Raw genomic sequence first — 24,331 nt, forward strand, 5'->3', positions numbered from 1 at the left:
AGGCACGCTCTATGTCTAAGAATACTGCAAGCGTGCAGTGTCCTCTGTTAAAACCTTGTATTATTCCGTTGGTCAGTCTGATTGGTGGAATGATTTTGTCAGAAGGCTGATTGTGTCAAGGGGAGGATTTCTTTGCGTTCTACATACGTTTTTATGTGATCAGTTAGTATCCTTTCGTATGTTTTTCCTATGATGTCGAGTAGAGATATCGGTCTGTAGGATCGTGGGTCAGTCTTTGGTTTGTCAGGTTTTGGTAACATTATTGTTTTGCTAGTTTTCAGCTGGTCGGTAGTGTTTCATTTGTGAGAGAGTAGTTTTAGACAAGGGAGAGGATGGGTGTCAGGAGGTGGGCTGGAGCTTTCTGGAGGTGTATACGGCTTATGTCATTCTGTCTAGGCATTCATGATTTTTGTGTTGGTGATCTCTGCAGTCAGTGTGTTTTTGTCTTCTGTCTCTGTCGTTGGGGTGTTTAGGGTTATGATTAGTTGTTGCTCAACTTGTTGTCTGTAGTTGTCGTCGAATTTAGCGTCTTGTGGGAAAGACGATGATGATGTTTTCTTTGTGGGGCGCTCAACTGCACGGTTATCAGCGCCCTTACAAATTCTCAACCTTTGCTCAGTCCAAACTATCCACATTCATGAATGATGATGAAATGATGAGGATAACACAAACACCCAGCCATCTCAAGGTTGTGGGAAAGAGTATACTTGCTGTAGTACTTGTCTAAATGCCTTGGCTTGTTCTGCTTTGTCTGTTGTTGACTCGTTGTCCACTAGTAATGTGGTGTTTGTTGACTGTTGTTGTCCCGTTAGTGGTTTAAAGCGTTGCCAGAATTTCCCTCCTCCCTGTAGTTTAGTCTTCTGCATGTGTCGTCCCACTGTCTTTGTCGGTATTCAAATATGGTTCTTTTAATCCTGGAATTCAGTCTGTTCCATTGTCTTTTCAGGTCTGGGTTGTTGTCTTGTCTGATTTGTCTGTAGAGTTGTTTTTCTTGTCGTATTAGGTTGAGGGCTTCCTGGGGGATGGCTTGTTTCCAATTTTCGACATCTATGGTGGGAATGGCCTCATCTCTTGCTTGTTGCATGGCAGTCTCTGTTCTGTCGGTGGCGTGTTGGAAGTCGTTATCGTCAGTTATCATCAGTGGTATTGATAATTGTTCTGTGAGCACGTCTTTGTATTTGTCCCAGTCCGTATTTGTGGGTCTTTCGTCTTGCGGGTATATGATCTGGGGGCAGGGTGGCGCTGGTTGAAAAAAGGATTGGTAGGTGGTCGCTCGTTATAGAGGTGCCCACGACAGCATCTGACATTGTGTCGCTAATGATGTGTCCGCATAGTACGTGGCCTGTTGTCGAGTGGCCTCGGTGACCTATGAATGTTGGTTGGTTGACTGGTAGCTGGTCCATCGGTTCTGTCATCAGGAAGTCAAATAGGCTTCGACTGTTACCATTATCGGCTGTGTCACCTAGCATATGGTGCTTTGCATTAAAGTGTCATAGTATTATGTATTTATTGTACATCACCATATGTCATAGGAAGTGCAGTGGTAAGGGCATTCCAGATGGGTTGTACAAAAAAAAAAAAAAAAAAAAATCTGAGGGGAAGCATCATGGTGTTGAGAGATATTTATATATTGTTTATGCTTGTGTTGAGATAAAGAGTCAATCATGGATCATGTTTGATATACAATTTCTGTGAAAGCTCCATAGACCTGTTGTTTGGATGCTACAAAGAAAACTTAAAACTTTTGATGCAGAGTGTATGCAGTCACAGTACAAGACACAAAAATAATATCGCTTCAACCGCACGCGAGCTATGTGCTGGACATCCATCATGTTGGAAGTACATCACCATTCTGTCATGCAGTGAAACATCTTGTAGTAACATCGGTAAAACATTCCGTAGGAAATCGGCATACATTGCACCATTTAGATTGCCATCGATAAAATGGGGGCCAAGTACCCTTCCTCCCATAATGCTGCACCATACATTAACCCACCAAGGTCGCTGATGTTCCACTTGTCGCAGCCATCGTGGATTTCCCGTTGCCCAATAGTGTATATTATGCTGGTTTATGTTAGCGCTGTTGGTGAATGACACTTCGTCACTAAATAGGATGCGTGCAAAAAATCTGTCATTGTCCTGTAATTTCTCTTGTGCCGAGTGGCAGAACTGTACACAACGTTCAAAGTCTTTGCCATGCAATTTCTGGTGCATAGAAATATGGTATGGGTGCAATCGATGTTGATGTAGCATTCTCAACACCAACGTTTTTGAGATTCCTGATTCTCGCGCAATTTGTCTGCTACTGATGTGCAGATTAGCCGCCACAGCAGCTAAATCACCTACTTGGACATCATCATTTGTTGCAGGTCGTGGTTGACGTTTCACATGTGGCTGAACACTTCCTGTTTCCTTAAATAACATAACTATCGGGCCAACGGTCCGGCCACTTGGATGATGTCGTCCAGGATACCAGCAGCATACATTTCACGCACCCGTTGGGCATTTTGATCACAATAGCCATACATCAACATGATAGCGACCTTTTCCACAATTGGTAAACGGTCCATTTTAACACGGGTAGTGTATCACAAAGCAAATACTGTCCGCACTGGCAGAATGTTACGTGATACCACGTACTTATACTTATCACAAAGCGAAAAAAGTGGTCTAACTAAAACATTCATACTTCTTTACATATTATACGAATATATAATAAAAAATGGGGGTTCCTATTTAAAAAAACGCAGTTGCTATCCGTTTGACCTATGGCAGCACCATCTAGCCAGCCAACCATAGCGCCATCTGGTTTCCCCCTTCAAGCTAGACGAGTTTTGTTCTTTGTAGTTTTTTCGTTCGATGCTTATTTCGTGAGATATTTCGCCCGGTCACTATCAATGGACCACCTTGTATATACAATATTTTACAGGGTCAAATGAGGAAAGAGGTCAAAATTGTGTTCCATCACATTTCTTTATAAAAAACTGGAGAGTAAATTTACATTGTTCACTTCCTGATACTGGAAATGTCCACAGTGTTACCACCCTCCATACTATATTTAACAACAAAGAGAAATACAGTTTTGTAGTAAGGCAGTCATCCATCACTTCAGCACTCTTGGCCACAGATATATTGCACCTTTGACCAGGTCTGATAAGAGAACATTTTTCCATGCAAGTGATTGAACAAATTTTATACTAGGGTGCCTCTGGCACCCCTCTCAGCTTGTCTAATTTGGCCTTAAACCAGCCCTGCCCTTGATATAAATACTGTCCCTCTTTAAAGATAAATTGCAGATGCTCTGTACAAAGATTGTTACTTCTGTTTCATATAACATTCCTCTGGTATCCCGACCTGACAAATTGAAAAGCCTGCTATGATGCATCGGGCTAGACAACAGTCAGTAGGTGGCACTCCTAATATTTGTGAGCACTGCTGTCGCCGTCTCAGTACTAGGCATGGACTATGTCCCACATGCCAGCCTACCCGCACCTGTGACCTTGCTATAAAGCTGGCAGTGCAGAGCCCAAACCTCAGTCATGTTCCAACAGCATTCTCATAATCTTAATGCTACTATGTGTTGGTTGGTTCCTGATATTGCTATGTCCAGGCTCTCGATTTAGTTCACTCTCTGGACCTGTCATTCTGTCATGTTGTCTTTGTTGTTCATCCATCACTCTTGTTGTCTTTCTGTAATTTTCAGTGAGTCACCATCGATGTCGTTAGCAGGTCAGCCAGTATTTCATGGTTGCGTCCAATTCCAACTACTATATAATTCCTAAAATATTTTGGTAATTGTTCAACTCGTACCAAAGTCCAGCATGGATGATTGTAATATTCTTGCTATGAAACACTATGCAGATCTCCTCCACACATACCTGTATTTACATCTGCCTTATATTATACAAAACAGCAATATCTATGGCAGACAGGATTACTGCCAGAGAAGTGTTGTTACACATTTTATCAGTCCTATTCATGAAGCATGTGTAAGTGAAATGATTGAGTGTATTGTTTAAAAACTTCCATTACCAATTAGTTACATTAGTAATTTCCTTACAAATTAATTATAATTTCCCAGTATTTAGTCAGTGGAACAAAATCAGTTTTTATCCTTACTTATAATTTCATTTAACTTCAAGCTTCCTGGTGACTTACACAGGCAATGCTTTATGAACTGGTCTGATATGGAAGTTTGGTGCCATAAATAAGGGTTTGACTCCTGGACAGACACATCTATTTAATGTCTCAGGAAATTTCATTGTGGTGTACGTGCTGCTGCTGAGCGAGATTTTGCCCCTTAGAATTTATCATGACATTATTACACAATAACATTCATTAGTTTTCAGGCTATGTCATTTTAAATCCTTAAGCTTACAACAGCTTTAGTTGCCTGTCCTAAAGACAAAAGCAAAGATCCAGGTTTAAGTTTCAGTCAGATACACAATTTTAATTTATTAGGAACCTTGTAAGACAATTCAGTAAGCTACAGAATGAAATATTCATATATTTGCCTTATCTTCAATTTGGTGTACTCCCAGTACTGTATCAAGCACCTGCTTTAATATTGTAATTACCTTCAATTCAAGCTGACTGATGTGCAATCCAATATTTCTGTATATTTTTTTGATTTCACTTGGACCATTTCCACTTGGCCTAGTACTGATATGAGATGTGTGATTCCAGTGGACCAGTGGGTATTGATATTAGCCACCCCAGCTAAGGTTCTTTAAATTTAAGGTTCTTTAAATTTATATATAAGGCATTATCAATTTCTTACTTTACTAGGGAGATGAAGTTGAAGGTGATATAACAGAAAGAGAAGAAGATGTAAGAAAGAGAAGAAGATAAAATGGGAGATATGATATGGCAGGAAGAATTTGATAGAGCAGTGAAAGAAAGCCCCTGGAGTAACAACATTCTCTCAGAACTACTGATGGCTTTGGGAGAGCCATCCATGACAGAACTGTTCCTTCTGGTGTGCAAGGATGAGAAATGTGTAATATCCTCAGACTTCAAAAAGAATGTAATGATTCCAATTCCAAAGAAAGCAGGTGCTGACAGGTGTGAATATTTTATTAGCTATACAAGCTGTTAAAAAACAAACTTTCTGGCATGTGAATGTAAGAACAGAAATAAAGATGCCGTTGAATGGTATCTATCTATATATTATTCTTACCGCTCACTGTTGCAGGATAAATGCTTTATTAAATATGCTGTTGTACATCAAAGATTGTGCTGTTAAGTCAACAGTATGAAATGAACGTATTAATTTTGCCTCCAGCTTAACACAATATAAACTGATCCCTAGATCAAAAGTCATCTGAGTTGAGTATTTTAATTGGTTTAGTTAGTTAGTTAGTTCATTAGTTATGTTCACGTTCCATGGATCACAAATTCCATTTCTCATTATGAAAAGGAATGAGTAAGTTTAACGACTGTGGCATCAGTGTAAAGTATGGCAAGATATACATGATAGACTTAAGCTATTCTCAAATGTTGAAATTTCTCCAGTAGGTTTGATTATAACTCTTGTACCATTCTGCTGCTTTAACATGTGAATGCAAATCGTTTATGTATAACAAGAATGTGAATGGACCTAATATAATCGAAATACTACACCTATAGTAATTATGGATGTGTGGTGTACATTCAGAGCTCTTGTAAAGATAAGTGTTTAATTGAGTCATAAAAATTAATTAAGGTAATATTACATCATGAGTAATTAAATGAATACCTATTGTAAGTTTTTAGTTGAAGGTTTCACATTTTTTAGCATTTTCTGGAAAAGGAAAACATTTCATAGGCTGAATTTTGGACTAGGATTTGTTTACGTTATCATATACTGTAAGTTAAATGATTATTGCAATAATGTAAAGTCTGTGCTGTTAGCATGTTCTTCCATGCTATACAGTTGTTTCTCTAGTTAGTAGCGGAAGTGAAAAGTTCCAAAATATGTGAAAAGTTTTATATAGTGTAGGCTCAGTTCTTTGTTTATTTTCGTTTCATCATGTAAACAGTACAGGCTAAATCGTTTTTGTTTCTTCAGAAGTTTTGAATTAGTATCTGAACTTTAGGTCTAAGCTTTCTAAGAAATTTAATGTATTAGTAGAGTAGTCTAAGAAGTTATTATTGTTTAAGTTAAACTAAAGCTAAAATTTGATTTCCATGAGTGAGAAGTGTATGACTTGCCGTAGAATTGTTAATTCCGAGATTTGTGAGGGTTGCTGCAGTTTCTTTCATGTGGGTGACTGTAGTGGCGTGGAAATTGGGGAAATAAACAAGGCTCATTGGTTGTGTAGGATTTGCTGTAGAGATAGGGAGATAGTGGAACAGGAGGAGAAGATTGCTGCCCTCCAGGCAGAACTAGATAGAGTGAGACAAGATCTGGAAAGGTTAGGGGAGGAGAAGGGAAAAGAGAGGTGGGAACTGATAACAGGTGATAAACATATCAGTAAATTAGCCTACTATGCCTATTTTCATTCACTGCTTTCATATGGCATCCTATTTTGGGGCAATTCGTCGTTAAGACAGAAAGTATTCATTGCAAAAAAAAAGCATGTAATCAGAATAATAGCTGGAGCCCACCCAAGATCACCTTGCAGACATTTATTTAAGGAACTCGGGATATTCACAGTACCTTCGCAATACATGTATTCACTTATGAAATTTGTCATTAATAACCCATCCCAATTCAAAAATAACAGCGAAGTGCATAGCTACAACACTAGAAGAAAGGATGGTCTTCACTATTCTGAATTAAATCTCACTTTAGCACAGAAAGGGGTGAATTATGCTGCCACAAAAATCTTTGGTCATTTGTCAAACAGTATTAATAGTCTAACAGATAGTCAACCAACATTTAAAAGCAAATTAAAAGAATTTCCGAATGACAACTCCTTCTACTCAATAGATAAATTTTTGGATATGAAGTAGTAACTGAAAAAAATAATAAAAATAATTATTTTGTGTGAAGAAAACTTATTTTAAAGTGACAAGTTCCATATCATCGTCAAATGTCGTATTTATGATCTATGGAACAAGGATTAATGTATGTATATATGTAGAAGAAATAGGACTAGGACTTTCTCAGACAGTGTTGTTGTGAATTTGGAAAACAGGTTCGATCTGTTGTCACAGTTGAACCACAAGTAGATGTAGGAATAGACAGGACACAGGAAACATTCAAAAAGTGTTTGAAAAGTAAGAAGTCAGAAAAAGTTGTGAAGAAGAAGTTTTGTTGTTAGGTAGTTCACATGGTAGAGGTGTTAGCCAACTGTTGCAGGATGAACTAGGGTCAGGTTACCAGGTCACAAGTTTTTTTAAACCTAGAGGAAGTCTGGGTCAGGAGACAGAGGATATAGGTTCACTTTGCAAAGACTTCACAAAGGAAGACACCGTGGTAATAATGGGTGGGGTGGGCAACAGCACAGACCTTGTTCTATAGACCATGAATATGACATTTCATAATTTAACATAAGTTTTCTTTACACAAAATAATTAATTAATTTTTTGTACAGTTACTACTTCATATCTAAAAATTCATCTGTTGAGTAGAAGGAGTTGTCATTCATAAATTCTTTTGATTTGCTTTTAAATGTTGGTTGACTATCTGTCAGACTTATAATGCTATTTGGCAAATGATCAAATATTTTTGTGGCAGCGTAATTCACCTCTTTCTGTGCCAAAGTGAGATTTAATCCAGAACAGTGAAGATCATCCTTTCTACAAGTGTTGTAGCTATGCACTTCACTGTTATTTTTGAATTGGGATGGGTTATTAATGACAAATTTCATAAGTGAATTCATGTATTGCGAAGGTACTGTGAATATCCCAAGATCCTTAAATAAATGTCTGCAAGGTGATCTTGGGTGTTCAGCTACTATTCTGATTACACGCTTTAGTGCAACGAATACTTTCTCTCTTAATGAAAAATTGCCCGAAAATATGATGCCATATGAAAGCTGTGAGTGAAAATAGGCATAGTAGGCTAATTTACTGATATGTTTATCACAAAAATTAGCATAAGTAGCTGAACTTAACCGTTTCAGCAGATCATCAATGTGTTTCTTCCAATACAATTTCTCATCAATGCACACACTTAGCAACAGACTTCTATTCATAATCTATATTTATCAATGGTGTTACACCATTTACTATAAAGAACTGTATAAACTGTGTGTTCTCAAAATTTAGTGAGAGTCCATTTGCAGAAAACCACTTAATAATTTTCTGAAAGGCATTATTCACAATTTCCTCAGCTGATCACTATACTTGAATCATCAGCAAAAAGAACTAACTTTGCATCTTCATGTATATAGAGTGGCAAGTCATTAATATATATTAAGAACAATGAAGGGACCCAAGACAGAACACTGTGAAACACCATTCTTGATACCTCCCCAGTTAGGTCTCTGCTGATTTTTGCAGACTATCTGTACTGTTAATTTCAACCTTCTGCATTCTTCCAGTTACATGAGAATTAAATCATTTGTGCACTGTCCCACTCGTACCATAATACTTAAGCTTATCTAGAAGAATTTCATGATTCACAAAATCAAAAGCCTTTGAGAGATCACAAAATATCCCAATGGGTGATGCTCGGTTATTCAATGCATTTAATATTTGATCAGTGAAAGCATATATAGCATTTTCTGAAAACCAAACTGACATTTTGTTAGTACTTAATTTTTACAAATATGTGATGCTACTCTTGAATACATTACTTTTTCAAGAATTTTGGATAAAGCTGTCAGAAGTGAGATAGGGCAGTAGTTCTTAGCATCAGAATTATCCCCTTCTTTATGTAATGGTTTAACAATAGTGTATTTCAGTCTATCTGGAAAAATGCCCTGTTTTAATGAGCTACTACTTATGTGGCTGAGAATCCAACATATTTGTTGGGAACAAGCTTTTAGTACCCTGTTGGAAATGCCATCAATTCCATGTCAGATTTTATTAGATAATAAATTAGAGGCTACTGGCATTTTCTGTGAGATTCGATTAGATTAATACTAGTTCCGTGGCTCATGAATACGATATTTCGTAATGATGTGGAACGAGTCAAATTTTCCAGTACATGACATAATTAAGTTAATTTAACAACATAATTAAGTAAATATAACAACTTTTTTATTTTATTTTATTTTTTTTATATAATTTTTTTGTTTGGTTTTTTTTTTCTTAATTTATATCTGAAAATTCCTCTATGGAGTAGAAGGAGTTGTCATTCAGAAATTCTTTTAATTTCTTCTTAAATACTTGTTGGTTATCTGTCAGACTTTTGATACTATTTGGTAAAAGACCAAAGACTTAAGTGGCAGTATAATTCACCCCTTTCTGTGTCAAAGTTAGATTTAATCTTGAATAGTGAAGATCATCCTTTCTCCTAGTATTGTAGTTATGCACACTGCTATTATTTTTGAATTGGGTTTGGTTGTTAATAACAAATTTCATAAGAGAGTATATATATATATATACTGAGAAGCTACTGTGAATATCCCTAGATCCTTAAATAAACGTCTGCAGGGTGATCTTGGGTGGACTCCAGCTATTATTCTGATTACACGCTTTTGTGCAATAAATACTTTATTCCTCAGTGATGAATTACCCCAAAATATGATGCCATATGCAAGCAATGAGTGAAAATAGGCATAGTAAGCTAATTTACTAAGATGTTTATCACCAAAATTTGCAATGACCCGTATTGCATAAGTAGCTGAACTCAAACGTTTCAGCAGATCATCAATGTGTTTCTTCCAATTTAATCTCTCATCAATGGACACACCTAAAAATTTTGAATGTTCTACCTTAGCTATATGCTTCTGATTAAGGTCTATATTTATTAATGGTGTCATACCATTTACTGTATGGAACTGTATGTACTGTGTCTTATCAAAATTCAGTGAGAGTCCGTTTACAAGGAACCACTTATTAATTTTCTGAAAAACCTGTCAAAAGCCTTTGACTGTGTAAACCATAGCATTCTCTTAAGTAAATTAGAATGTTATGGTGTCGCTGGCAATGCTGCAAAGTGGTTTGAGTCTTATCTAACAAACAGGAAAGAAAGGGTGTTGTTGCAAAATACCTGTGCAGTAAGCAGTCAGTCTTCATCTGATTGGGAATTAATTACATGTGGTGTTCCTCGAAGTTGAGTCTTGGTTCCATTGCTTTTTCTTGTGTCCATTAATGACCTCTCATCTGTTACATTGCCTGATGCTACGTTTGTTTTGTTTCTGGAAGAAACAAACATTGCAATAAATAGCAGGTCAAGGACGATTTAGAAATAGCTGATAATCAAATTTTCACTGACATTATTAAATGGTTTAAAGCTAATTCACTGTCATTAAACTTTGTAAAGACCCACTACATGATGTTCAGAACTCGTAAGAGATTTCCTTCCAGCATGTTTATAACATATGAAGACATACAGATCAAAGATGTTGACAGCGTTAAATTTCTCTGGGATTACAACTCGATAATAAATTCAAATGGGGAGGGCATACCACAGAACTGCTTAAGCACCTAAACAAGCCTGTATTTGCAGCGAGAATGATGTCAGGTGTAGGAGATATAAATATAAAAAAGCTTGCATACTTTGCTTAGTTTCATTCTATTATGTCTTAAGGGATTATGTTCTGGGGTAACTCATCAAACCAAGCAAAAGTTTTTAGCGTGCAAAAGTGTGGATTAAGAATCATTTGTGGTGTAAATTCAAAAACATCATGTAGTAACCTGTTCAAGGACTTTGTGTTCCAACCACTGCATCTTAGTATATTTATTCCGTTATGAAATTTGTTCAAGTGAGATATCTCTATTTCCAACCAATAGTTCAATACATAGTATCAATACTAGGAAAACAATCTACATAAAGACGTAAAATCACTTACCTTGGTTCTAAAAGGGGTCCAATATTCAGGAACACACACTTTCAGTAAATTGCCGGCAACCATTAAACACTTTGTTTCAGATAAAGCACGATTTAAACAGAGTTTGAAAGACTTTTTGATAGGTAACTCCTACTCTATAGATGAATATCTTAACAGGGAGTGTTAAGACCAGCTTAAGTAAAAATGACTGTTAGATTTCAGTTTTGACAGCACTTGGTCACAACAGTCAAGATCAGGTATTTTGTGTACGATAAATTTAGCAAGTGCGTAACTGTTTTAGTCTGACGGTGTATTAATTCTGTAAATATTAGCAGTTCCAATTTACTGTAATGTATCACCCATTCTGACAACCTTCTGACAAATGATAAGGGTAGCAAGTATTATACTCAAATGTTTTATGTTTTTTATATAATATTTTCTGACATGTTCCACACCCATGACAATCATCTCATTCGTTGGGTCTGTGGAATGAAAACTGAATCTAATCTAATATTATTCCCTATCAGAAGGTGCTGTTTTATTTTGTTCATCTCATTTCAGAACGTCATTCAACTGGATACTAGGAAGTTCCTAAACATTTATTTCTTTAATCTTAAGTCACTGAATTACTGTGTTATCTGCCCCATCAAGACTTTTTGATAGGTAACTCCTACTCTATAAATGAATATCTTAACAGGGAGTATTAAGACCAGCTTGACCAGTATGTTCTTGTCCTCAGTAAAAAGATTAATTGTTATTGGCCTTTAATCCAACTGATATCTTATTTAAGCTGCAACTCCACACTAGGGGAGGGGTAAGGCTCGCTAGTTCATTGTGTGTGCGATGTGAACATACATGTTCTTAAGAACATTTTTTTAATCTGTACTGTTATGTTCAGTACATTATTTATTAGCCTGTTTTCTGCTCAGTACTTACTCTGTGTGGTGAATTGTTTTCATTTCTCATACCATTGTTCGTAAATCACCAAGGGTATTACTTTATGGTAAGATCATATAAAAAGACTAGCACAATTGGAAATGCTTTGCAATTGTGAAACATGTACAGAAACTGGATATATGTCCTAATCTGGGGTATAATTCAAAATTGTCTCAGGACACAAATTTCAATTCCTCGTCGCAACTTTGCCAACGTTGTAGGTATGGAACTCGAAATTATAATAAATCATATACAGTATGAATGGAAATGATCATTTATTTGGTTTTTACTGTTTTTAAGGTTTTTAAACTACACAATACAAAACTTCAATTTTTTTTTCATTTTTTAGATACTGGGGTGTAAGAGTGTGAAAAGTGACTGTGAGAAGGTAAACAAAACAGCCCATCAACACATTTTCACATCACATATATACTAGTATATACACATTGATGATATGAATATAATAGAGGGAAACTTTCCACGTGGGAAAAATATATCTAAAAACAAACGAAAGCATTGGTATGTTGATAGGCACACAAACAAACACACACACAAAATTCAAGCTTTCGCAACCCACGGTTGCTTCATCAGGAAAGAGGGAAAGACGAAAGGATGTGGATTTTAAGGGAGAGGGTAAGGAGTCATTCCAATCCCGGGAGCGGAAAGACTTACCTTAGGGGGAAAAAAGGACAGGTATACACTCACACACACACACACATATCCATCCGCACATATACAGACACAAGCAGACATTTTTATATAGTTTTAATCTTGGAATGGGTAGCATTACTATGTTTTGGACAATTGAGGTTGTGTGGTGGTATTCTAATCATAAGCAGACAAGTCTGCTTGTGTCTGTATATGTACTATTGTGACCATCAAATGCCCTCCTTACTGCATGAGGAAACATCAGGCTTAAGACACTGCAGCTACTAATCATTCACATCTGGGGAGCAACATATCACACATTACAAAAGGTTCATTGTATGGCTTGATTATTCACACATATACACAAAAATAACTGTTCTGTGATCATACTGCAGGGGGTGTGGAAAAGGGGCACTTGATGTGTCATACACCAGCAGTATGCCTAATGGACTGGCAACCCTGCAAACAGAAAAGCACCATGTACATGCATACCTCCAAGGAGTTGCCTCTCAGGACTGGCTGCCAGCAGGTGTCATATTGCAACTGATAAATGGTGGGGCAAGCACAGTCAGAGGTCCTCCTCACTGAGGACTTGCTTCCCTCCACCGAGTCGTGTATGGAAGTAGATCCAGGAGCATACCTTTGCAGGACAGTTATTCATAGCACCACAACTCCACACATTGGCAGTTCTCGGCCGATGCTCTAAACCAAATTATGTGTCATCTAAAATGAGCTCATCAATCAGAGCCCAGTTGGAGCCACCACAGTAGGACTTCAGACCTGTCCAATGTCACCTCAAATGTTATCTTCAGCTAGCTGCTGATGAGTATATTCTCCTTCCTTCCTGTAGAAAACTTCATTGGATCAATCTTTATGCTCATTCATCTTAATTAACTTTGTCGTTTTCTAGGCAAATGCCTGATCGACTTCTGTGAGAGTGTTGGTTTAAGTTGATCTACATTGTTTCAGAAGTGACTTGAAATACAGTTTCATGCCATGTGTAACTTATCACAAAGAAAGTACATCTCATTCCAAGAACTTACATTTGGAAATTGCTGGGTAACTTAGAAATCACTGATGAGATAATTTAAATAGAGGGAGGAACACTGTGGTATGATTTAACTGACGTGAACTATGTGCGACATTCGCTATCACAACATGGAGTGACGTGACAAAGGAAACTTGATTTAAATGGAAAAAACAGCTGAAATGTTGTACAGATGTTAGTTATACGAATTATTGAGTGTGAGGCAATCCACAAACTTGCTTGAAACTAGCAGACACCATGAAGCCCATCTGGTCACACATGGCTACAAACACAAAGACTCTTTGGGAAATACTGAGAATTACAATCACGAAATGCTGAAAAATAGTGCAGAAATACTGTTTAATCAGATTTAAATGGAAAAGACTACAAAATCATTAACTGCATGTAGATAACCTCACACACTAAAATTTTCAACCTTGATGAACATGCACATGAGAGTAGCACCTACCTGCTTGGTCTGGCTTCGTACAAGCCTGAGGAGAGTGCCCGTTCTTTCTCTTCCCAGCCTGCACCCATGCCTCCAGCACGAAAATTTTTTAATGGTCGCCACAAAACATCTGATCTCTGTTAGCCTCTGCCCATGTTAAGAAAGCCACATGATCCCTCTGGTTAGTAATCTCTCTGCATACACTGAAACAACAGTCTCCCGTGTCCTTCCATTCATTGCTAAGTGGCAGGATTTTGAAAACTATTCATTCATTGCCAAAACAATTGGTACTTCAAGTTTACAGGAATAGAGCAGAATGAAGGTGGTAATTACCAGTGTATATCACTTACTTCTATTATTTCCATGCTTTTACTCCTTACAAGTATAAAACAAGTCAGCCAAAATTTGGCAGACACATTGCATCACATAAAACAACATTTAAAAATATTACTCACTAACTGAAATAATGAGACACACCCAATCATTTCTCTCTCTCTCTCTCTCTCTCTCTCTCTCTCTCTCTCTCTCTCTTTTTACAGAGCAACAGGGAAGGAAAGTCGATGGGAAAAAGGTGGAGACTCACACCATTTTATTGTATTTTGCATTGCCCACCCATATTTCAAGTTTCAGAATGTCCCTCAACACTCACTCATTTATTCATAACAGTTTTGTTGACACGCAGATTAAGTACAATTTCAGCAAGATCATTCCAGAATGCAACATTCATTCATTTTTAAATTTACAGTGCAACATCCACTTATTCCAGCACTGATAGCACAAAGACTAAGTACAAACATCAAAACAGACAAACAACAAAGATTCATCCTACAGAAATGCTTACTATATCACTAAGAATAAGAAAAATAATAAGTTCTAAGTTATGTGAATGGAAGCTTACTGGAGGCCAAAATGGTCTTAGTACAAAAGAAAATTACTTAATTTCAAATTTAAATTAATTTTAGTGTTATTAGAATCTGTTGTTAATTTCTGTCAGGTTTTCTTTACATTTTTCTACCTATTCATATTAATTATCCTTCAACAGTTTTTATAGCCTAATATTACCTGAAATCATCATTACAAAAAACTCAATGACGGTTCCACATCATACAGGAGATAAGCACATCAGAATTATGAACACAAATTCACAGCAGCATATATCTTGTATAAAGTTAAATGATTAAGATTTCATCCTGTATTTTCAAACAACTTATTAGCATTAGTTTTCTGAATTTCCTAAACTGTTTTAACCATATTGCCATAACTCCCACATAAATTATCACATTGTTGCCTCAGATCAGATAAATGCCTTTCCACAGCAAAATTTATCACTTGCACATGGTCACATTTTACTCTTTACTCATATCTGATATATCATAATCTCTTTAGTTACAATTTGCTAAATGGTGAAGAGCATTCAGAAAAATTAACTGCCACAAAAACAGGGCTTTGGTTAGGGACCATAACTATCACTGTATTTCGTAATACCCTTTCCATTACTAACTTCCTTATTGTTGTGTGTACTTCATTACTCAGTTACATACTTCATATAACTTAGTTAATACCTCACTGCTTCATATTTCTCAATATTGCATTAAATACTACTTCATTATATCATTAAACATCGAATCCCTACTTTGCATTACTAACAAAGTGACTGTAAAGAACAACTTCGTGGTAACAAATAACATCAGCTCCAATGGTAGCTCATAACTTCTCTTTACACAACAGATAATACACAAGTTAATTGAATCATTATTTCACTTTAAACAACAAATTTTTCTTTTACTGTAGTCTGAAGGCCATCTTTGTGACAAACATTTTCTCCTGACAAATATTACTGTAGACAACAGAAATGATTTGACTTTAACTTCCCTTACTCTGGCATGAAGGGCTGCTCTGTGATGCATTTTATTCAAAATATACATTATTACAGGCAACTAAACTTACTTTTTTAAAACTAATTACATGATGTTAACCTTATTCTGAAATACTTAGGACTCACACCAGTGGTACTGAATTCATTATTTGGAATATTTGCTCTACTGCTAGTGTTCTAGAGTTTTTAAATGCTTTTACATACTTTCAGTTTTCTTTAGTTTTTCCACAATATTTTTTGACAGTTTTTATTGTTTCCAATGTTTATCTTATCTCATATTTTATTTACTTTTTGCTGAAAAAAATTCATTTTTTTACACACAATTTCCTTATTACTGTATGCAAAAAACAAAATGAAACCTCCACTACAAAATTTAGCTGGCATTTAAATATTCTTTGCTTCCATCCTTCTAAATATTGTAAAACAGAAATTTTTATTTACATTTTGAAACATAGCAAAATGGATTTAATCCACCTGCTACCGCTCTACTCGTTTAAATAAGTCTCTTTCCTTTCTTTCAAATAATTATTCTTATGCGCATAATGTTCATAGCAAATAGATATAGAAATCCCTTATTCTTATGTAGGTAACAGCTGATGTCATCTTACTACATACATCATCATTTAACAACTTCTGGTTCCCATGGCATAGTTTTTACATAGAACTTTATTTCAAATAAATTGCTAACTGAAGTTGTTATAACACTATGTGGTTGGAAAAGAAGTCATGACCTAATCATCAAATCACAGGGGACTGACATAGCTAGTTGGGTAACATTAATCAAGTACCAATGCTTGGGTTTCAGGGAGGATCTCCCGCTTCATTTGATGCTGACGTGCTATTCCAACGCAGCTGGAGAGTCGCTGCTATACTGTTTGAGTTTACAGAGAATACTGTGTGGTGTGTGTGGGACTTTGGATTGAGGTGGGAGGTGAGCTAGGGTAGTCCATGCAGTTGTGAAAAATCACTGTGTCATGGAGGTGTAATGGTTATAACGTCTGCTTAGTGAACAGGAGACCCAGGTTCAAATCCCAGCCTTGATACAAATTTTCATTCATCACTTCAGTCTGCATATACAGAGTGCTCCATTGATCATGACTGGGCCAAATATCTCACGAAATAAGCATCAAACTAAAAAACTACAAAGAATGAAACTTGTCTCGCTTGAAGGGGGAAACCAGATGGCACTATGGTTGGCCCCCTAGATGGCGCTGCCATAAGTCAAATGGATATCAATTGTGTTTTTTTAAATAGGAACCCCCATTTTTTATCACATATTCGTGTAGTACGTAAAGAAATATGAATGTTTTAGTTGGACCACTTTTTTCACTTTGTGATAGATGGCGCTGTAATAGTCACAAACATATGGCTCACAATTTTAGATGAACATTTGGTAACAGGTAGGTTTTTTAAATTAAAATACAGAACGTAGGTACATTTGAACATTTTATTTCGGCTGTTCCAATGTGATACATGTACCTTTGTGAACTTATCATTTCTGAGAACGCATGCTGTTACAGTGTGATTACCTGTAAATACCACATTAATGCAATAATTGCTCAAAATGATGTCCGTCAACCTCAATGCATTTGACAATACGTGTAACAACATTCCTCTCAACAGGGAGTAGTTCACCTTCATCAGATCCGGTGAACTTGAGGGCCATGGTATGGTGCTCCAACGACCAATCCACCAGCCATGAAATATGCTATTCAATACCGCTTCAACCATGTGAGATATGTGCCGGACATCCATCATGTTGAAAGTACATTGCCATTCTGTCATGCAGTGAAACATCTTGTAGTAACATCGGTAGAACATTTCATAGGAAATCGGCATACATTGAACCATTTAGATTGCCATCGATAAGATGGGGCCAATTATCCTTCCTCCCATAATGCCACACCATACACTAACCCGCCAAGGTCGCTGATGTTCCACTTGTCGTAGCCGTCGTGGATTTTCCATTGCCCAATAGTGCCTATTATTCCAGTTTACGTTACCGCTGTTGATGAATGACGCTTTGTCGCTAAATAGAATGCGTGCAAAAAATCTGTCATTGTTCCATAATTTCTCTTGTGCCCAGTGGCAGAACTGTACACGACATTCAAAGTCGTCACCATGCAATTGCTGGTGCATAGAAATATGGTATGCGTGCAATTGATATTGATGTAGCATTCTCAACACCAATGTTTTTGAGATTCCCAATTCTCGCGTCAATTTGTCTGCTACTGATTTGTGGATTAACCAAGACAGCAGCTAAAACACCTATTTGGGCATCATCATTAGTTGCAGGTCATGGTTGGTGTTTCACATGTGGCTGAACACTTCCTGTTTCCTTAAATAATGTAACTATCCAGCGAACAGTCTGGACACTTGGATGATGTCATCCAGGATACCGAGCAGCATACATAGCACACGCCTGTTGGGCATTTTGATCACAATAGCCATACATCAACATGATATCGATCTTTTCTGCAATTGGTAAACGGTCCATTTTAACACGGGAATGTATCAAGAAGCAAATACCATCTGCACTGGCGGAATGTTATGTGATACCACATACTTATATGTTTGTGACTATCACAGTGCCATCTATCACAAAGTGAAAAAAGTGGTCCAACTAAAACATTCATATTTCTTTATGTAGGCTACTACACGAATATGTAATAAAAATGGGGGTTCCTATTTTAAAAAATGCATCTGATATCCATTTGACCTATGGCAGCGCCATCTAGCGGGCCAACCATAGCGCCCTTCAAGCTTGACGAGTTTTGTTCTTTGTAGTTTTTTCATTTGATGCCTATTTCGTGAGATATTTGGCCCGGTCACTATCAATGGACCACTCTGTCTACATCATAGGTGTTTGAAACTTGAAAAAGGTCTCTGGAACAACATAGTTTCATTTCATAATTTGCTTCTTTACAGTAAGTACTTGAACTTTTCCATAAACTCATAAATTACACATATATCTATAGCTAAATTTTTCCACGCCCTAAAATATTTTCACCATTCAGGTTCCCCAGATTTGACACTGCACTTTCATTGCCTTAATTTTCCTGAATCAGATAACACAATGCTTTGTTCAAATAAGCCAATAAGTAAGAATTTAATTAAACTAGCAAAATTATTAACCTGGAAATTTTACACGAAAATAGCTAATCCACATGTAGGTGTACAGTATGATAAGCAAATAGCACATACTATAATGATTTCCTAATCATCTTTTATTCAGTTAAACAAAATTATTTTTGGACTCAGCAGATCAACATCACTCCATAATATGACCTTTACATTTCTATAAAATATTAACTGTTCCTGGCCATGCATTGGTGCGGCTCCAACTGGTTAAATGGAAAAGCAAGAAAAGAGAAAGAACCCATTTCTGATATGTATGGGAATTAGACATATGTCGTAATCTCCTTCTCTCCTCTGTCTCTGACCATCTCCTCCTCCTACTCCCTCTCTCTCTCGATCTCCTCCTGCCTCCCCATCCCCCCTCCCCCCACCACTCTCTCTCTCTCTCTCTCTCTCTCTCTCTCTCGACCTCTCTCCCTCTCTCCCTCTCTCCCCCCCTCTCTCTCTCTCTCCCCCCCCCCCTCTCTCTCTCTCTCGCTCTCTCTCTCTCTCTCTCTCTCTCTCTCTCCCTCTCTCGCTCTCTCTCTCTCTCTCTCTCCCCCTCTCTCTCTCTCTCTCTCTCTCCTCTCTCTCTCTCTCTCTCTCTCCCCTCCCCCTCTCTCCCGCTCTCTCTCTCTCTCTCTCTCTCTCTCCTCTCTCTCTCTCTCTCTCTCTCTCTCTCTCTCTCTCTCTCTCTCTCTCTCCCCTCCCCCTCTCTCCCTCTCTCCTCCCCCCTCTCCCCTCCCTTCCCCTTCCCCTCCCCCTCCTCCTCCTATTCCTCCTCCTCCTTTCCACTATCTATGTTCATTTCCTCAGACCCTGCTGTCCATCACATATTCCCCACCCTCTCTCACCTTCAGCCTTGTTTATTGTTATTGCAAATTCAGGTTCTGAGTAGTACTCTAATCATGAGTCAATAAGCCATGAACAAACCTTTCCTCTTTGCTAAAATATTTCACTTTCACATATTTTATATACTTTTAGATATTACATACATTAAAAATTTATACCCCATATGTGTCCATATGTCTGTTACAGTAATATGTAAAAATTTGATGTATATCAATCAAGTACTTATTGAGATTTTTGGCAATAATGTTTCCCCAACACACATTACATATATGTTTATGTATTACATGTATTAAAACAAATATCATATACTCTTCTAAATGTTCACCAGATTATTGTGTAAAAATTTGAAGTAAATCTATTCAGGACTTTCAAAAGTTTTGGTAATAATGTTTTGTCTTTACACAAGGTGATTCAAAATTCATATTACAGGCCTCTAGGGGCTATAGTGTGGACTTAGATGATGGTCTGATAAGGAACACATGTCCTGAAATGTAGTGTTTGGATGTAAAATCAGTCTGAGGATCAGATCACTTTCAAATGTCCCCTTTACAATACGCACACAGCAGCGACATTGAGCTCCAAACTGTGTGCTGTAGGAGCACATGGTATGGGCAATGTTTTGAGTGCTTGCCCTTGGGTTCTTGTCCATGTGATTAAGGATGTCCTCTAAAGTTGAGGCTTCTGCGCGTCCGTGGAGCACCATAGCCAACACTTCTAGTTCCAAATGTACAATTTTATGTAGCTGATGTTGTAGTTAATCAAAGGTGCTATGTGATGTCGTAATTACAACAGGGACTGATGATGGCACCCTCTTCTCAGCCACCACAGGGATGAAGTAAATTATTATTCAATGCAAATGCTTCATTTCCTGTTAATACAAATGACAATTCCCCTGGATATTTCAGAGTGCCCTGGGTGGAGGTCAGTTCAGTGTGTTTCTTTGCAGCTTTATTCATAAAGATGTTTCTTTCAATACACTTCAATCATGATCTTCACCACAAGCTCTTGCATCCACAAAAATAAAATTATAGTTTGCATCCAGTACTGCTATCAGGGCTAACAAATAGTGGCCTTCGTAACTGAAAAACATTGAACTGCTTTCTTCTGGTTTGATAATACTGATGTGTTTACCATTAATTGCCCTTGTGCAGTTTTAAAAATTTGCAGTAATTTCAAACTTACACACTATATTCAATCAGTCACTTTCTTCTGCAGTAGGCATCAGCGTCTAGAGACTTTTCTGGAGTGCACAGTTTTAAATTTAGTTGATAGAGCCAGGTTGTTTAGTGACAAGGCAGTGACAATAGTTTCATTACACGATTGTTTTCATTCACAATTGTTTAGAGTTGATCCACATTCAATTTCACGGATCCAAGACACAAGAATATTACACAAAAACTTGAGACCATTCCAGCACTACACAACTCTCTACTCTCTATTCCACCAATGCACCCAGTCTTTTTACTTCCTCCTTTTCCATTGCCCTCCCCCCCTCCGCCCCCTCCCTCCTGCCCCGTCCTCTGTCTAACCTTCCGACTGCCCTACCCTCTCTCCACCTTGCCCTGCATGCCCCCCAGTAGCACTTAACTGTCCCCCACCTCTACACTGCTATCCCTCCCAGTGTCATTCTTACCCCCACCCAGTTGCCTCTCTCATCATTCACTGCTGCTGTTGCTCATAGTCTGGCTTCAGCTGCCAGAGACTGTGGTCATGTGTGAGTGAGAGATGCATTTGCACGAGTGTGTGTGTGTGAGAGAGAGAGAGAGAGAGAGAGAGAGAGAGAGAGAGAGAAAGAGAGAGAGATCTATTTCTGACAGAGGCCTTGTTGGGCGAGAGGTTATCTTGTGACAGTCTTTTTGTTGTGCCTGTCTGTGACTCAGCATCTCCACTATATGGTAAATCCTCTTCATAATATCGTTACATTCCATCCTGGATTTTCCATTGTTTCATTTTGAGATCATTTACATTGTTCCATACAGGAAACAGCTTCAAACATCTATAAGCCATTCAAACATCTATAAGCTATCAGCTACAAAAATTGTCTGGCAGTCTGATTCAATTAGTGCCAGGGAACAATCATATAACAAATGCTATTTTTTCTCAAACTTTCCGGAACATTCCATGCATCAGTGCAAAACTAATGTTACTTCTGATTTCATATTCTACAACAGATTTAATGTATTAATTATTTCTTGTGAATATGTATTTCTTTAAAGATTTTTAAGAAGGAGAGATGTTGACAATGTTTACAAAACATTGACAATATTCAGCCTGTAAAGTTCTTGTCGTTTTGGGAAACTGGTTACCCATTAATATTATAGAAATAGAAATAAAATATATGAAACTAGAACATAAGTTTTGACTGCATTTAAAATGGTAAAAAAAGAACAATAAACAATGTAGTTTTGTCTCAGAATATTTGCTGTTGGTTATTTGCAAACTAATATCCCTGGTGTACCCTCACAGCGTGTAAACATATTGAAACATAATCAAAAAAATATATTTAAAGTAAAATTTCTCCCAACAACTGGAAAACTCAGAACATCCATTTATACAGATAGTGAAATTTACAAATGAAAGTGAATCCAGATCTGGCTACAGTTTAGGTGGTATCACATATTTCATTACCTGAACAAAACTTCCATCAAATTCTGTTCATTACAAATGTAAGTGCTTAAGGAGGAGAAATGCATGTCCACATATTGCAAATGAGTTTGTAAAATTTGGCAGTAATTTGTCAAATGTTGTATTTGACATACTGAAAAAATTAACATGCATAGTGTCATTCTGTCATAGTTTTTCATGTGGTGTACTGAAGGCACCAAATTTAAGTGTTGAGTGTTATTGACAAGGGACTTCAAATTGATTCCATAATTCTAGGTTTTGAGAAGGCTTTTGATACCGTACTTCACAAGCAGCATGCAATTTGATCATGTACTTAAGGAATATTGTCTCAGTTATGCAACTGGATTCGTGATTTCCTTTCAAAGAAGTCATAGTTCATAGTAACTGATGGAAAGTAATTGTGTAAAACGGAAGTGATCTCTGGCTTTCCCCAAGGTAGTGTTACGGCCCTTTGCTGTTCCTTATCAATATAAACCATTTAGGAGACAATCTGAGCAACCATCTTAGGTTGTTCGCAGATGATGCTGTCGTTTATCATGTAGTAAACTTATCAGAAGATCAAAACAAACTGCAAAGCGACTTAGAAAAGATATCTAATTGGAGCGAAAATTGACAGTTGACGCTAAATAATGAAAAGTGAGTTCATCCACATGAATGCTAAAAGGAATCCATTAAACTTTGGTTACACAATAAATCAGTCTAATCTAAAGGCCATAAATTCAACTAAATAGCTAGGAATTACAATTACAAACCATTTAAAGTGGAAAGAATACATAGAAGACGTTGTGGGAAAGACAAACCAAAGACTGCATTTTATTGGCAGAACACTGAAAAAATGTAACAGATCTACTAAAGAGACTGCCAACACTACATTTGTCAGTCCTCTTTTGGAATACTGCTCCACGAGCTGGGACCCTTACCAGGTAAGATTAATGGATTACATAGGAAAGTTCAAAGAAGAGCAGCATGTTCAGTATTATCCGAACCAGGGAGAGAGTGTCACGGACATAATAGAGGATTTGGGATGGACATCATTAAAACAAAGGCGTTTTGGATTGTGACGGACTCTTCTCACAAAATTTCAGTCACCAACTTTCTCCTCCGAATGCGAAAATATTTCATTGTCACCGACCTACATAGGGAGAAATGATCATCGTAACAAAATAATGGAAATCAGAGCTCACACAGAAAGATATCGGTGTTCGTTTTTTCCGTGCGCTGTTCAGCATTGGAATACTGGAGTATTGTTGTGAAGGTGATTCGATGAACTGTCTGCCAGGCACTTAAGTGTGACTTGCAGAGTATCCATGTAGGGAGATTTTTTGGTGTGGAAGGGATGACAACTCTCAAAATGCAGCTGCTGCAGGTGGTTGATGGGTTTAATGTGGGCAGAGATGTGCATAGAGCCATTAGGGAGGAGGAGGTCAATGTCCAGAAAGGTGACAAAGGTTCCGCCACTGTTGTTATGAATCACAGTGACAACCAGAGGAAGCCATCTGCCATTTATCTGATTTCTCTACCTATAAACTCTGGCAGAGAGATCACATCTCAGAAGTCCAACATAACCTCCAATTCCTACTTAAAACCTTAGACCCTTCGCAGAATCTCTCCCCTGAATCTATTTCCCTCCTCACTCTGATGATATTCCACACACCTACCTTCCACATGCTCCCCAAAATCCACAAACTCAACAATCCTTGATGTCCTATTGTAGATGGTTATTGTGCTCCCACTGAAAGAATTTTTGCCCTCATTGATCAACACTTCCAACCAATTGCCCATAATGTATCCTTCCATATCAAAGACACCAACCATATCCTGCACAGACTCTCCACCATCCCCACCCCTTCACCTCCTGCATCTCTACTCATCACTGTTCATGACTCTTCACTAAATATCAACATCTCTCATGCCCATTGTCTCCCCACTACTGA

This window comes from Schistocerca piceifrons, chromosome 1 (genome assembly GCF_021461385.2).
Source record: "Schistocerca piceifrons isolate TAMUIC-IGC-003096 chromosome 1, iqSchPice1.1, whole genome shotgun sequence".
Lineage (NCBI taxonomy): Eukaryota > Metazoa > Arthropoda > Insecta > Orthoptera > Acrididae > Schistocerca > Schistocerca piceifrons.